Source organism: Myxocyprinus asiaticus, chromosome 50 (assembly GCF_019703515.2).
Source record: "Myxocyprinus asiaticus isolate MX2 ecotype Aquarium Trade chromosome 50, UBuf_Myxa_2, whole genome shotgun sequence".
NCBI lineage: Eukaryota > Metazoa > Chordata > Actinopteri > Cypriniformes > Catostomidae > Myxocyprinus > Myxocyprinus asiaticus.
The window spans coordinates 6,794,844-6,809,734 of NC_059393.1; the positions used below are offsets into that span (position 1 = coordinate 6,794,844).

General features: G+C 36.2%; 1 non-coding gene and 1 pseudogene across 1 annotated transcript; both read right to left on the minus strand.

The window, feature by feature from the left end:
* Window positions 1-691: 691 nt before the first annotated feature.
* The window catches only part of LOC127438735 (nicolin-1-like), a 31,091-nt pseudogene continuing 16,891 nt past the window's right edge, over window positions 692-14,891 (minus strand).
* trnaa-cgc (transfer RNA alanine (anticodon CGC)) lies at window positions 12,543-12,614 on the minus strand. The gene has a single exon. It is a non-coding gene; the product is annotated as a tRNA-Ala (tRNA).

Sequence of the window (14,891 nt, forward strand, 5' to 3'; positions counted from 1 at the left end):
ACACAAATAAATACATCTATAAAAAATATTTTCATATTAACATAACTTTTAAAATACAGGGTTCCCATACCTTTTGACCAATGGATTTCCACGACTTTTCCAGTTTGAATTTTTAAAAAATTGACTAATGAATTACCATGAATACATTTAAACAATGACAGTCAAGTCAGCTCAACCTTTATTCATAGACTTTAAAAACAACAGAAGTTGACCCAAAGTGCTTTACAAATCAATCAAATAAATATAAAATGACAGAATTATATACATAAAGAAATAATAATAATAATAATAAATAAATAGATAGATACAATTAAAAACTGCAAGTATTTACCTAATTTAACCTATTGAAAAGTCTTATTCAAATGCTAAAGAATATAAATACATTTTCAAAGAGGATTTAAAAATGGCTATTGAAAAAGCTGACCTCACATGATAAGGGAGACTATATTGATGATACTTGTTAATGTACAGATTTTAATGTACAGATATAAAAACAAAAAACAATACCTAGATATTAAACTATTTTAGTTTTGTGACTGTAGCATAACATACATACAAACAGTATATATATATATATATATATATATATATATATATATATATATATATATATATACATACATACAGTATATCAACGATATAAATTTGCATAATGTTTCTAGGAAAATCACGTATTTCATATATAGTGTTTTCAAGTTTTCCATGACAGTGAGAACCTTAAAGATAGAGGTAAATTCATTTCACATAACCATAAATACATTTCAGACCATTGCATAGTCTATTTAATATTGTGCTGAAAGGATTATAAAAGCAGATTATCTGGTTAATGGAGTCAAGGATGCAGTGTAATTGCAATTTACATTACAGTGTTATTTAAATTAAGCCGAAACACTCTGGAACCTTAAATTAAATGCTAATTAAGTTAAATAAAGTAGCATTAGATAATACTTACAGTATATAAACAGGAAACAATTATGGATGAAAACAAAAGTGCAAGTGGTTAGCATCACCAAAATTAATTTTAAACAAACAGACAATGAACTTGAAGAATTAAGTTAAAACTTTCAGTGGTCCCCTGTTATGTGTAAGACAGCAATTTAACATCATACGAGCCTTCCACCTAAAAAAAGAACAGAAACAGCGCATGTTGATTCAGTACAAAAGAAGAATAATGACGGCACAGGCCATATGAAGTGTAACTCACGTTGAAGCGTCCGATGGAAGCTGCAGTCTGACTCGCCTGCATGATCTCAGTGAGTGCCCACATCTGCTGAATACTGGAGGAAACTGTCTGAGGGTCTGGAAGCCCCTGATGACCAACACACACACACACAAACAAGAAAGACATTAACTACAGTATTGATCTATTTATTATAGCTAAAGCTTAAAAATAGTAAATAAATAAATAAATAATAATAAATTGGCACACAACAACATTTTGCGTGAATAATTACTTAAACTTTGGCCTGTTTCTCACACAAAGCTATCACTCATGAGTCGGATGGACTACTTATATAATACTTTTACATCCTTTTTGAAGCTTCAGCCGTATTACATGTAATACATTGGAAAAGAGCATGGAAAACAGTCTTCACATTTTCCACAAAAGAAAGAAACTTATGAGAAAGAAAATATGGCATGACGGTGAGTAAATTGACAGAATTTTTTGGATGAACTGTTCCTTTAATACAGCACATTAAATCATAACACTGAACTGTAAACTGGGAAAAAGTTGGTGCAGATACAGTTTTGACCAGTAAATGGCAGTAGAGACCATATGATTTACATACCAATCACACACACACACACACATATATATACAGGTGCATCTCAATAAATTAGAATGTCATGGAAAAGTTCATTTATTTCAGTAATTCAACTCAAATTGTGAAACTCGTGTATTAAATAAATTCAATGCACACAGACTGAACTAGTTTAAGTCTTTGGTTCTTTTAATTGTGATGATTTTGGCTCACATTTAACAAAAACCCACCAATTCACTATCTCAAAAAATTAGAATATGGTGACATGCCAATCAGCTAATCAACTCAAAACAACTGCAAAGGTTTCCTGAGCCTTCAAAATGGTCTCTCAGTTTGGTTCACTAGGCTACACAATCATGGGGAAGACTGCTGATCTGACAGTTGTCCAGAAGACAATCATTGACACCTTCACAAGGAGGGTAAGCCACAAACATTCATTGCCAAAGAAGCTGGCTGTTCACAGAGTGCTGTATCCAAGCATGTTAACAGAAAGTTGAGTGGAAGGAAAAAGTGTGGAAGAAAAAGATGCACAACCAGCCAAGAGAACCGCAGCCTTATGATTGTCCAGCAAAATCGATTCAAGAATTTGGGTGAACTTCACAAGGAATGGACTGAGGCTGGGGTCAAGGCATCAAGAGCCACCACACACAGACGTGTCAAGGAATTTGGCTACAGTTGTCGTATTCCTCTTGTTAAGCCACTCCTGAACCACAGACAACATCAGAGGTGTCTTACTTGGGCTAAGGAGAAGAAGAACTGGACTGTTGCCCAGTGGTCCAAAGTCCTCTTTTCAGATGAGATCAAGTTTTGTATTTCATTTGGAAACCAAGGTCCTAGAGTCTGGAGGAAGGGTGGAGAAGCTCATAGCCCAAGTTGCTTGAAGTCCAGTGTTAAGTTTCCACAGTCTGTGATGATTTGGGGTGCAATGTCATTTGCTGGTGTTGGTCCATTGTGTTTTTTGAAAACCAAAGTCACTGCACCCGTTTACCAAGACATTTTGGAGCACTTCATGCTTCCTTCTGCTGACCAGCTTTTTAAAGATGCTGATTTCATTTTCCAGCAGGATTTGGCACCTGCCCACACTGCCAAAAGCACCAAAAGTTGGTTAAATGACCATGGTGTTGGTGTGCTTGACTGGCCAGCAAACTCACCAGACCTGAACCCCATAGAGAATCTATGGGGTATTGTCAAGAGGAAAATGAGAAACCAGAGACCAAAAAATGCAGATGAGCTGAAGGCCACTGTCAAAGAAACCTGGGCTTCCATACCACCTCAGCAGTGCCACAAACTGATCACCTCCATGCCACACTGAATTGAGGCAGTAATTAAAGCAAAAAGAGCCCCTACCAAGTACTGAGTACATATACAGTAAATGAACATACTTTCCAGAAGGCCAACAATTCACTAAAAATGTTTTTTTTTATTGGTCTTGTGATGTATTCTAATTTTTTGAGATTGTGAATTGGTGGGTTTTTGTTAAATGTGAGCCAAAATTATCACAATTAAAAGAACCAAAGACTTAAACTACTTTAGTCTGTGTGCATTGAATTTATCTAATACACGAGTTTCACAATTTGAGTTGAATTACTGAAATAAATGAACTTTTCCACGACATTCTAATTTATTGAGATGCACCTGTATACACACTGGCAGCCAAAAGTTTGGAATAATGTACACATTTTGCTCTTATGGAAAGAAATTGGTACTTTTATTCACCAAAGTGGCATTCAACTGATCACAATGTATAGTCAGGATATTAATAATGTGAAAAATTACTATTACAATTTGAACAAAATGTTAAAAACTTCTTAAATTACTTCAAAGAGGTCTCATCAAAAAATCCTCCGCGTGCAGCAATGACAGCTTTGCAGATCTTTGGCATTCCAGCTGTCAGTTTGTCCAGATACTCAGGTGACATTTCACCCCACATTTCCTTTAACACTTGCCATAGATGTGACTGTCTTGTTGGGCACTTCTCACACACCTTACAGTCTAGCTGATCCCACAAAAGCTCAATGTGGTTAAGATCCATAACACTCTTTTCCAATCTGTTGTCCAATGTCTGTGTTTCTTTGCCCACTCTAACCTTTTCTTTTTGTTTTTCTGTTTCAAAAGTGGCTTTTTCTTTGCAATTCTTCCCATAAGGCCTGCACCCCTGAGTCTTCTCTTTACTGTTGTACATGAAACTGGTGTTGAGCAGGTAGAATTCAATGAAGCTGTCAGCTGAGGACATGTGAGGCGTCTATTTCTCAAACTAGAGGCTCTGATGTACTTATCCTCTTGTTTAGTTGTACATCTGGCCTTCCACATCTCTTTCTGTCCTTGTTAGAGCCAGTTGTCCTTTATCTTTGAAGACTGTAGTGTACACCTTTGAATGAAATCTTCATTTATTTATTTTTTGGCAATTTCAAGCATTGTATAGCCTTCAATCCTCAAAACAATGATTGACTGACGAGTTTCTAGAGAAAGCGGTTTCTTTTTTGCCATGTTTGACCTAATATTGACCTTAAGGCATGCCAGTCTATTGCATATTGTGGCAACTCAAAAACAAAGACAATGTTAAGCTTCATTTAACGAACCAAATAGCTTTCAAGTGTGTTTGATATAATGGCAAGTGATTTTCTAGCACCAAATTAGCAATTTAGCATGATTACTTAAGGATAAGGTGTTAGATTGATGGCTGCTGGAAATGGGGTCTGTCTAGATTTGATCAAAATTGACTTTTTTCAAATAATGATGGTGCTGTTATTTACATCAGTAATGTCCTGACTATACTTTGTGATCAGCTGAATGCCACTTTGGTTAATTAAAGTACCAATTTCCTTCCAAAACAGCAATATCTGAACATTATCCCAAACTTTTGGCCGCCAGTGTATATTCAGTACTGTGCAAAAGTTTTAGGCACTTGTGAAAAATGTTGCATAGTGTGGCTGTCTTCAAAAATAATGACATAAATAGTTTTCATTTATCACTTAATGTCATACAAAGTCCAGTAAACATTAAAAATCTAAATCAATATTCGGTGTGACCACCTTTGCCCTTAAAACAGCCCCAATTCTCCTAGGTACACCTGGACACAGTTTTTCTTGGTTGTTGGGAGATAGGATGTTCCAAGCTTCTTGAAGATTTCACCAAAGTTCTTCTATCTATTTAGGATGTCTCAATTGCTTCTGTCTCTTTATGTAAACTCAGACTAACCCAATGTTCAGTGGGGGGCTTTGAAGGGGCCATGTCATCTGTTGCAGGGCTCCCTGTTCTTCTATTCTAATCTTTTCTATTTACCAAAGGAATGTTTGGGAGTCTAACATTTTTATTTCCTAATGACACATTAAAGCTGAAGATATAAATAACCATCTTAAGACAAATGCTTTTGTGAAACATCTTATGTGCCTAAGACTTTTGGACAGTACTGTATATACAGAGAGAAAAGGATCATTCATCAAGACATGAACTGGCCACCTGCCCGAGACAACTGGGATAGGCTCCACCACTACCTGTGACCCTGCATAGGACAAGCGGCGATAGAAGATGGATGGATGGATGAAGACATGAGCTATAGAGACACTTTGAAACCATCAAACAAGCGTCTTACATTTTCTAATTCAAATGACAGATAAATGAGCAATGGGACATGGTAACAATGTTCATTGATTGAAAAAATGACAACCCACGAGTTCCATGCATTTCCATAATTATCCTTTCAGTCTGTTTTTCAGGCTACAGCTTTAAAAAAACACCTCAGAGCTGCATAAATGGATAGAAACTACAGGAAGCTTGTGTTGTTAAATTAAATGGTATTAGCAATCTTTAAAGAGAGCATTGTGCATGCTGTTAAACAACAGGTTATTGTTAATATTCATTAGACAATGACTATTAAACATTTATACAACAAATTATATGACACAAAATACCCACATTCAAATCAAGAGGAGCCTCTACAGGTGTGAGCGTGGATAACCAGGCGGGAATGTCCCGTTCAGTGTTCTGGAAAGACAAAAAATACAACAAATGTAGTTGAACTCTGTAACTGTTTTGGTCTGGAATCGTATCAATAATTATGTGAAAATGAATTAGTAATGCACTGATCCTTGAGATAAGAGACAAACCATGTCGAACATACAAAAGTCATCTTTATGTTAAAAATCAAGAAATTCATAATAATAAAATTTGAAAAATTTAAATCTAAAGGAAATGTGTATATTAAGGGCATTCATTACTTACATTTTTAAATAATTCTAATTTTTTTAAATGCATGCTCTATACTTGGAAGCACGTTATTTAACCTGTCCTCAGCAAGAGGTCACAATGTTAAACTGCCAATCAAAGTGTTTAAAAATGCAACAATTCATAAATATAAATATCAAATGAAAAGTAGGAATCCGTAAGATACCAAACAATACATAAAGTAAACTTTAAATTATATTTTTACATTAAAAAAACTCAAAAGTATAAAAAACATTAAAGTTGTGTCCTCACTTTGCATCAACTCTTTTTTTATAATCCTGAATAAATCAGAAAATGTCATGGTCAGCTAAAACTCTGAGGACCCCTTTCCCACTTCCTGCTCATGGTGGATGCAACAGTAGGACACGTGGTCTGGTAAATTGTATATATATATATATATATATATATATATATATATATATATATATTTTTTTTTTTTTTTTTCATATTTTAAACAAACAATGTTTAAGTATCTGCGTTCACAGCGTCAACATGTTAATATCATCATTCCATTGTGATAATTTCTGTTGAGAATTTTAAAATAATCTTGGCATTATAGTTAAGGTTATAGAGGCAGCTTTAACTGAGGAAAAAAACAAGATGGCTCCAGAGTACAACACATGATTAAGATGGACATTTTTTTTTTTTTCAAAAAAATGCATATAATGTACACTATATTGCCAAAAGTATTCGCTCACCCATCCAAATAATTGAATTCAGGTGTTCCAATCACTTCCATGGCCACAGGTGTATAAAATGAAGCACCTAGGCATGCAGACTGCTTCTACAAACATTTGTGAAAGAATGGGCCACTCTCAGGAGCTCAGTGAATTCCAGCGTGGTACTGTGATAGGATGCCACCTGTGCAACAAGTTCAGTCGTGAAATTTCCTCGCTACTAAATATTCCACAGTCAACTGTCAGTGGTATTATAACACATGTGGAAGCGATTGGGAATGACAGCAACTTAGCCACGAAGTAAAATGACAGAGCGGGGTCAGCGGATGCTGAGGCGCATAGTGCGCAGAGGTCGCCAACTTTCTGCAGAGTCAATCGCTACAGACCTCCAAAGTTCATGTGGCCTTCAGATTAGCTCAAGAACAGTGCGTAGAGAGCTTCATGGAATGGGTTTCCATGGCCGAGCAGCTGCATCCAAGCCATACATCACCAAGTGCAATGCAAAGCGTCGGATGCAGTGGTGTAAAGCACGCCGCCACTGGACTCTAGAGCAGTGGAGACGCGTTCTCTGGAGTGACGAATCACGCTTCTCCATCTGGCAATCTGATGGACGAGTCTGGGTTTGGCGGTTGCCAGGAGAACGGTACTTGTCTGACTGCATTGTGCCAACTGTGAAGCTTGGTGGAGGGGGGATTATGGTGTGGGGTTGTTTTTCAGGAGCTGGGCTTGGCCCCTTAGTTCCAGTGAAAAGAACTCTGAATGCTTCAGCATACCAAGAGATTTTGGACAATTCCATGCTCCCAACTTTGTGGGAACAGTTTGGGGATGGCCCCTTCCTGTTCCAACATGACTGCGCACCAGTGCACAAAGCAAGGTCCATAAAGACACGGATGAGCGAGTTTGGTGTGGAAGAACTTGACTGGCTTGCACAGAGTCCTGACCTCAACCCGATAGAGCACCTTTGGGATGAATTAGAGCGAAGACTGCGAGCCAGGCCTTCTCGTCCAACATCAGTGTCTGACCTCACAAATGCGCTTCTGGAAGAATGGTCAAAAATTCCCATAAACACACTCCTAAACCTTGTGGAAAGCCTTCCCAGAAGAGTTGAAGCTGTTATAGCTGCAAAGGGTGGGCCGACGTCATATTAAACCCTATGGATTAAGAATGGGATGTCACTTAAGTTCATATGCATCTAAAGGCAGATGAGCGAATACTTTTGGCAATATAGTGTATTTTATCACTTACCTCCTTTAAAATTAAATAAAGACTTTACACTCTTGTTGCTTTTTAGTGTGTCTGACAGAGTTGACGCAAATGACAGTAAGAAGTTATGAAGTGAATAAATGTCAGTTTCCAGAAAAAAATATATTTGTTGTCTACAAATATATTCAATGTCAAATTAATTTAGTATTAAAAATAAAGAAAATAAGATTTAAAACATGTTTTTATCCCTAAACTCAAGAATCAGCAAATGGCAACATAAGAGATGAAAACTAAAACACTGGTTCAAAAAAAATAATAAATAAAATAAATAAATAAATAAATAAATCAAACCAAATGATAAAAGAAATAAAAATAAAAATAAAATAAAATAAAATAAAATAAAATAAAACAAAGCAAACAAACAAAGCCAAACCAAAAATAAAAACAGGTTGACAAAAGCAGACAAAATACATAAATTAATAAAAACTCAGCAAAAAAGAAAGGAAAAAAAAGAAAAAAACAACAACAACAAAACAAAACAAAGACACAGCACAAAACAAAACAAACAATAAAAGGCCAAAAAAAAAAAAAAAAAAAAAAAAAAGCAAACCAAATCAAAAACAAAGCAAAACAAAGAATGTAAAGTAAAACAATGCCAAATCAAAGTAAAACAAAACATTAATAAAACAAAACAAACAAACAAAAAGAAGGCAAATAAATAAATAAAAATTAATACATAAAACAAAGTAAAAACACAAGACTTAACAAAAACAGGACAAAAACAAAGCTAAACACACCAAAAATAAATTAAAACAAACCAAGAAACAAAGATAATAATAATAATAATAATAATAATACTATTTTTATTTAGTTGATGAGGGATATCTGCCTATAGTTTTTGCTCCAGGTTTTCAAAGGGCAAATCTCTGTAGAGTATTTTATATTTATAATATGTTGAATAGATTTGGTTCCAAGTACATACAAACTGTGACCTCAAATTATTAAAAGACATAATTTTTGCAATTAATTTCTTATTTCAAGAAAAAAAAAGAAAAAAAAGAAAAAAAAAAAGAAAGAAAAAACACACTTACCTCTTTCACATATAGATAAATGTTAATTTCCTCAATTTTGAAATGGAGCCATTCTAGGGAGGGTTGACGCAAGATGAGTCTGACTGTTGTCACATTATCAGGTTCAGTCAACATCTGAAAACCCCAAAATACAGATGAAAAGATCTCAGCAAGATGTGACAAAAAATTGGAAGATTTTTGTATGTTTTATGAAGGTATCATATTCAAAGAAACAAAGGAGGTTAATTAAATATAAAAAAAAATACAAATAAAAATAAAAATAAAAATTATATATATATATATATAATTTTTTTTTTTTTTTAAATAACGTAAGAGTTGGACACTAGTTTGTCAGTGACACTCAAGCCTTGTTTAACTAAAAAGATAGAAAACCTGAGAAATGAGGCACAGGTTTGATGAGTTTTAGGCAGAAATAACATTCATTGTTTATTCATTATTATTTTCAGCTAAAAAACTGCCACATCTGCTAAACAAAACTGCTCAGAAAGATTGCATTTTTTTAGTTTGGGTTTATTTTTAAGCAGAAGTAAAACCGCATCATACACATCATTCAGCTGACAACAGTGATACTCGAGAGCAGTTTCTACTCAATCATTTCTTTGAACTTGTTTGTGTCAGAGAGTTGCTCTGCAAAAGCATCTGCAAAAATGCTGTTTCATAACTGATTATTATGTTTATACAGTACACACACACACACACACACACACACACACACACACACACACATGTTGGTGCGGCTATCCTCATGAGGACTCTCCATAGACATAATGATTTTTATACTGTACAAACTACAGATTCTATCCCCTAACCTTACCCCTAAACCTAACCCTCATAAAAAACGTACTGCATTTTTTAATTTTCAAAAAAACTAAAGCGATCTGAATTATGAGGACACTAGAAATGTCCTCATAAACCACATTTATAGCATAATACCCTTGTAATTACCAGTTTGTAACCTAAAAAAATGTCCTCGTAAACCACCCAAACCCACCCACACACACACACACACACACACACACACACATCAGCATCTTTTTTCAACATCTCATGCAGTCTGAATACATTCTAAGGCAGCATCCTAACTGAAATGGAACCTCATAAGTGCCTGATTTGGAACACTATACAAAGTACACTACAAATATAGTGCTCTTATACCATGGTCTGTTCGAATACTCGATTCTGATTGGATGGAATGTGTGTGTTAAAATCGTTCTGCTGTCCTCCGTAATGAGACATTTAGAGAGTTTTATGTCTCTGTTCCAATGACCTCTGGAAGTGAATATAGCCTCAGAGCTGGGGATTAACCATCACATCACAAAACAACATAATCAAGTCATGTAGTGCGGTCTTTAAATAAACTCCAAAGCACTACAGGAAACACAGAAAAGACAAAGGTGTTCATCAGCCCCTTATTACTTACCCAAAGCGCTTGTAATTAAAGTACAGCTTCTTTTTCTTTTTTTCACGGAGGGGGAGAGAAGGTAACTGGGACCCATCAAACGCACCTTTCGCTGTCCGTCAAGATGAGGCAAGATGATTTATATAACTTCATCTAAAATAGCTGCACTGTCTGCTCAACATGTGCATCTATAGACACTAGAGGGTGCCACACAATCACACATCGCTTACTGAAGTTCTGAAGGAGACTGTTTTACAACACGCAGCATTTTGTTGTTTTGAAATCGAGCAAGGGCACATCGCAATTTCATTCTTAATTTAATCAGTCGTGCAGCCTTAATGGATACCATATGGATGTCTCAGAGGTCAAAGTCTACGGGTATTAAGTGTTTTGGATGGTTTTCTCCTTGTACAGTAAGTGCGACTTTTACAACTGTTACATCAGCAACGTCATTTTTTCCTCATTTATGTGAAAATGACAAGGAATAGGAATTACAAATATTACATATTCTGAAGAGTGCCAACACTTCTAAATTATGTGCCTATTATTATTTCTGGATTGAGTATTTAAATTCACAGTGTTTAAAGAGTGTTTGGTCTCCAAAAAACTGTGATATCATCGCACTGCTTTATCTCTGTCTGATTTAGAATGGGCAGAACTCTAGATCTTACAACCTGTAGATAAAGTTAACCATTATTGTTAATCTTCCAGTCAAAATTTGCACTGTAAAAATCAATGACAGCTGTAACTAATCAATGCTGGCAAGTGACCATAGTATAAGCGGGATAATCCATGGCTAGTTAAGTGATTTTAATGCACTTCGCGGAGGCAAACACCCTGTTTTGCGTAGGGTGATTCTTCGCCTCAACATAGTGCATTAAAGTATTTTACTGCACACCTAACCATGGATTAACCCTTACTTGACAGATAGACAGACAGACAGATATGGGAGACTTGACACAAAACAATTTCAAAAGACTTTGACGTAAGCATGTTGCTAAGCTTACATCTTTACGATATTATACAATGTAATATGATACTGTTTGGTATCGAAATAATTATATTTATTATAACTGACACATTTTCTGGACTTGTGCTCTAACATATTTACGATATGATGCAATATAATATGACACCTTTTTGTATCAAATTAATAATATTTATTTTATACTATGGTCTATTAGAATACTTTATTCTGATTGGCTGGAATGCACTGTTACAACCATTTAATGCACATATTCCAGTTAGATTTAATCACTGTTTAATGTGCCTACTCTTGCTACTCTGCTGTGCTCTTTGATGAGACATCTCTGGAGGCGAATATAGTGTAGCAAATCTGATGAGTATCAGAGGCGGGATTAACCGTCACATTACAAAACAAAGACAAACAAAGAATGAAGTGTTTAATGCAGACAATTTTAAACCCAGCCTTTTGGGGTTAGTAATCTTGCAAGGCCATATCACAATATCCTTTTTATATTGCAGCATTAATGAATACAATACTGATGTCTCAGAGGTCAAAGTTTGTAGTTTCAAAGCATTTTGGATGCTTTTCCCTTACCTTGTAAGTGTCCCTTTTACAAAGAATAAGAAGTTAAATATCACATGAGTGCCAACCCTTTAACAATCTGTGGCTAATATTATTTCTGGATTTTGCATTCAAATGCACAGAAAGTTTATTGAGTGTGTAGTCTCCAAAAAAATATTCTTTCCAGTTTATTAGTACAGCTTTTTATTTTAATGGGTCATGTCATGAGGAATGAAATTTCCCTTAATATTTGGACAAATATGAGGTCACTGTACTATAAAAAACATACTGTAAGTTTTAGAATTAAAAAAATCCTCTCAAGACCTGGTGAAGTCTACACTAGTAAGGCTGCCAGCTGTCTCAACTGTCACGTGTTATAATTATAATTTTATAAGATTTTTTTTTTTTTATAATTATATTTATCACACATTTGCACATATACAGTGAAATTCTTTTTTTTTTTTCCCACATATCCCAGCTAAGCTGGGGTCAGAGTGCAGGGTCAGCCATGATACGGCACCCCTGGAGCAGATAGGGTCAAGGGCCTTGCTCAAGGGCCCAACAGTGGCATCTTGGCAGTGCTGGGGCTTGAACCCCTGACCTTCTGATCAGTAACCCAGAGCCTTAACCGCTGAGCCACCACTGCCCCTAGATGAGTGGAGATGCCGGGGATTGAACCCGGGACCTCATACACGCGAAGCATGCGCTCTACCACTGAGCTACATCCCCAGATTAGCAATGGATGCCCTTTTAACAGCTATTCAATCACGCAAGGGAATCCCCTGAATGAACATATCATATTTGTCAACATGGGAAGTGTATAAATGTGGAGGGAGAAAGGTGAAACCCGTGAGCCCACCATCTCGTATAACTCGTTACTCGTTATAGCTCTCTTTACAGTTAAATACTGATTTATTACCTTTCACATTCACAGCTTGTGTTTGTCTGGACTATTTACACTGTTGTTAGCTTTACATAGCATTACAGGTGAATCTCAATAAATTAGAATGTCGTGGAAAAGTTCATTTATTTCAGTAATTCAACTCAAATTGTGAAACTCGTGTATTAAATAAATTCAATGCACACAGACTTAAGTAGTTTAAGTCTTTGGTTCTTTTAATTGTGGTGATTTTGGCTCACATTTAACAAAAACCCACCAATTCACTATCTCAAAAAATTAGAATATGGTGACATGCCAATCAGCTAATCAGCTCAAAACACCTGCAAAGGTTTCCTGAGCCTTCAAAATGGTCTCTCAGTTTGGTTCACTAGGCTACACAATCATGGGGAAGACTGCTGATCTGACAGTTGTCCAGAAGACAGTCATTGACACCCTTCACAAGGAGGGTAAGCCACAAACATTCATTGCCAAAGAAGCTGGCTGTTCACAGAGTGCTGTATCCAAGCATGTTAACAGACAGTTGAGTGGAAGGAAAAAGTGTGGAAGAAAAAGATGCACAACCAACCGAGAGAACCGCAGCCTTATGATTGTCAAGCAAAATCGATTCAAGAATTTGGGTGAACTTCACAAGGAATGGACTGAGGCTGAGGTCAAGGCATCAAGAGCCACCACACACAGACATGTCAAGGAATTTGGCTACAGTTGTCGTATTCCTCTTGTTAAGCCACTCCTGAACCACAGACAACGTCAGAGGCGTCTTACCTGGGCTAAGGAGAAGAAGAACTGGACTGTTGCCCAGTGTTCCAAAGCCCTCTTTTCAGATGAGATCAAGTTTTGTATTTCATTTGGAAACCAAGGTCCTAGAGTCTGGAGGAAGGGTGGAGAAGCTCATAGCCCAAGTTGCTTGAAGTCCAGTGTTAAGTTTCCACAGTCTGTGATGATTTGGGGTGCAATGTCATCTGCTGGTGTTGGTCCATTGTGTTTTTTGAAAACCAAAGTCACTGCACCCGTTTACCAAGAAATTTGGAGCACTTCATGCTTCCTTCTGCTGACCAGCTTTTTAAAGATGCTGATTTCATTTTCCAGCAGGATTTGGCACCTGCCCACACTGCCAAAAGCACCAACAGTTGGTTAAATGACCATGGTGTTGGTGTGCTTGACTGGCCAGCAAACTCACCAGACCTGAACCCCATAGAGAATCTATGGGGTATTGTCAAGAGGAAACTGAGAAACAAAGACCAAAAAATGCAGATGAGCTGAAGGCCACTGTCAAAGAAACCTGGGCTTCCATACCACCTCAGCAGTGCCACAAACTGATCACCTCCATGCCACGCCGAATTGAGGCAGTAATTAAAGCAAAAGGAGCCCCTACCAAGTATTGAGTACATATACAGTAAATGAACATACTTTCCTGAAGGCCAACAATTCACTTATGATGTATTCTAATTTTTTGAGATAGTGAATTGGTGGGTTTTTGTTAAATGTGAGCCAAAATCATCACAATTAAAAGAACCAAAGACTTAAACTACTTCAGTCTGTGTGCACTGAATTTATTTAATACACGAGTTTCACAATTTGAGTTGAATACTGAAATAAATGAACTTTTCCACGACATTCTAATTTATTGAGATGCACCTGTATTTTATCACCAAATCTTTTATGCCTGCTAATATAAGAATTGGGTAAGCAACAGTGTGCCGACTTTGTTCAGTTTTCAGTTATTCAGTTGTATCAACTGTTGTATCCTAATTTGATTGTGTGCTTCAAATTTATTGGGACATATAGCAATCAATGATTTTCTGGAGTGAGTGATTTTAGTGGAGTTTGAAAACCACTTGCGTGTTTTCATTTTTTCATTCTTGGAAATATACAGTTCCACATGTGTAATGGGCATTCGCTCTGCAAAGATGTTAGCCAGTCAGAACAGTGGGCATGTCCTATGAGTTACAAGGAGCGCTTCAGAAAGACAGCAAAACAAAGGGTAGAAAAAGGTAATGTAATACTACATTATAACATTCATACATTTCTTCCAGTTTGTGGAAGAAAACTTTCATAATAAGTAGACCTTAAGGAAGAAAACGTAAAAAAACAAAAACATGACATGA